Source organism: Micropterus salmoides, unplaced genomic scaffold, assembly GCF_014851395.1.
Source record: "Micropterus salmoides isolate LMB-PRFRI ecotype aquatic unplaced genomic scaffold, ASM1485139v1 Ms_hic_scaffold_3861, whole genome shotgun sequence".
NCBI lineage: Eukaryota > Metazoa > Chordata > Actinopteri > Centrarchiformes > Centrarchidae > Micropterus > Micropterus salmoides.
In genome coordinates this window covers 6,591-9,065 of record NW_024043219.1, presented here as the reverse complement: position 1 = coordinate 9,065, position 2,475 = coordinate 6,591, and the positions used below count along the sequence as shown (strand labels likewise).

At 44.0% G+C, this 2,475-nt stretch overlaps 1 long non-coding RNA gene across 1 annotated transcript; it reads left to right on the top strand.

The window, feature by feature from the left end:
- Positions 1-244: 244 nt before the first annotated feature.
- LOC119885019 lies at positions 245-1,665 on the top strand. Its single transcript, XR_005441147.1, has 3 exons — positions 245-381; positions 1,047-1,316; positions 1,607-1,665. It is a non-coding gene; the product is annotated as an uncharacterized LOC119885019 (long non-coding RNA).
- Positions 1,666-2,475: the final 810 nt, after the last annotated feature.

Below are 2,475 nucleotides of genomic sequence, written 5' to 3'. Positions count from 1 at the left end.
TTCTACTCTGCATCCTTACCAGAAACCCAGATTTGCACTCTCCATTCTCTAACCCTGTCCTCTTCTCTTCTCTCTAATATCTGTGTAACTCCTCTACATGTTGTAAGATATAGCAGGACTGCACTCATCTGTAAAAACACTATTTCTGCACTCCTGGTTAGATGCAAACTGCATTTCAGTAGCTCTGTACCTCTAAAGATCCGCCCCCCTTCAAACAGCTGGTACTCCCATCACTACAGAGTCTGCACGAGCAGCGCATGCTCCTGGGTCCAGTCTGATAGAGACGAGATGGCGGCAGCAGCGTCTAAGAGGATGAGCGTCCGACAGAGAGTTCCTGCTAAGAGCGACCGGGACCGGACCAGCCAGGAAGTCAGCACCGGGGTGAGTACCTGGCTCTGGGACCAGTGTGACAGTTTAATTGGTTGCCACATGAACTGGGGATGTTACTGCAGAAGTTCATGCGGTCGCTCTGATTTGTGCCCTGGTGGTTTTTAATCTGTGTGTGTGCTGACATCCAGCCTGTACGGGCAACAGGATGAGGGATTTGTTGAGTCCAGATCGCCGTTGAGTCAGGACGCTGAAGTTAGCTTCCAGTTCTGCACTTAAGGGAAAGTTAACTTACTGCTGAGCTTTTGCTCCTCTTGTTGTGAAAGCTGTCAGACATTTTAAGTTTTAACTCTGTCTGAAAATCCAAAAAAGAAACTTCCCCATCGTAGGACTACTAGGAAAAGATGTGAGTCCGGCTGGACCTGCTGGGACTTTGTAAACAAATCTGAGGCGCTAAATCTGTACTGTCAGTGTGTTTTCTATAGAGAGCAAAACATAGTGAGGGCTACATGGAAAGGAGGGCAGAAGAAGGAAGGAAAGATACAGAAAGACAGAGAGAAGCAAACTGAGACAAACATTTGGAAGGTTTAGTAGTTAAAGGACTGCAGCCCCAAGTTGTAGCAGTATCTTGGAGCTGAATTTTTCTCTTTAGTGTTTATTCAGAATATTTAATAATTCACAGACTCAGCTTTAAGATTTCTTTATTGACTGTTCTGCAGAATGAAGTGATGCAGTCCTGAAAATCAAGCTCTTCACAGTCCTCCCAAAGCACACTCTGTACTGCCCTCCCTTTCCAGGACGTCCTCTCCATATTTGGTCCAGTCCAGTCAGTATCTCTGAACCTACAATGAATCACTCTGAGAACTTGGCCGGAAAAGTAGTTTAGTGCACATTCCAACGAGATCGCTTCATCCTGTTCCTCACATGTTGGCCAGAGTCCAAGGAAACCCAACCTAACAGAAAAACATCTGGTTTCTAGTTTTTCAGAAGTCAGTACGTGTGTGTGTGTGTGTGTGTGTGTGTTTGCTTTAACGCTAAATCAAAGTACCTCTTATCTGCATGAAAATATGACAACAAAAGTACAAACACACATATTCTACAGCTGTAATCATATCTTAACTAAACCTTATCTCTAAATATGAATTCTGCCTTCTGAACCTTGTGGGTTCACTTTCTCTGTCTGTGTCACACAGAGAGACTGACCTGGATTTATCCTCCATACTTGCTGCACCATTACATCTCACTCACCGTCTTTCTCTCTGTATGTCTGTTATTATAGAAACAGAGAGGAAGAGATGGACTTAAACAACACCACTGTGACAAATCCTTCAGAACATCGGACAGTCAAAGAATCATCGGAGAGTTCACACTGGAGAGAAACCGTACAGCTGTGACCAGTGTGGGAAGGTTTTCTCTACTTTAAGTAATCTAAAAAGTCACAAATATGTTCACATGGGGGAGAAACCATACTGGTGTGAGCAGTGTGGGAAAATTTTACCCGATCATTGGAGCTAAAAATTCGCATTCACACGGGAGAGAAACCGTACAGCTGTGACCATGTGGGAAAGCTTTCACTCAGTTGGTTGCCTAAAAATTCACATGCGCACTCACACTGGAGAGAAACGTAGCGGTGTGAACAGCGTGGGAAAACATTTACTCACAGTAAAACCCTGAAACGGCACCAATGCGGTCACGCTGCATCGCTGTAAACATTTTTCAGAGCCAAGCTAGCTCTTGCCTGCTGCCTCCTCCTCATGCTGTGTTATATTGTGAGCTTCTCTTTAAACTGAGAGATAGACAACAGTAACTTTATATTCTGAGCAGCATGTGCGTTAATGTGTTAACTGTTTCTACTGATGTTATTATGAATTCGTAAACAAGTGTCAATGAACTGAATTTTTGTACATTTTTAATACACTTCAGATCTCAAACCTGTAAAATAATATTTAAAACTCACCGTTCAGCTGCTGGCACTATTCCACTAGCACTGCGAGGAAGAAGTGCTTCCTTACCGTCCATTAATCTGCCAAGTGCTCATAATATCACTTGGTAAATAAAATGTAGGGACTTTAGGAGCCGTCAGCCCTTCCTCTCTGATCTCTCTGGGACGTCCCAGATGACCACTCTCTCTCTGGGGAAGTCGGATAT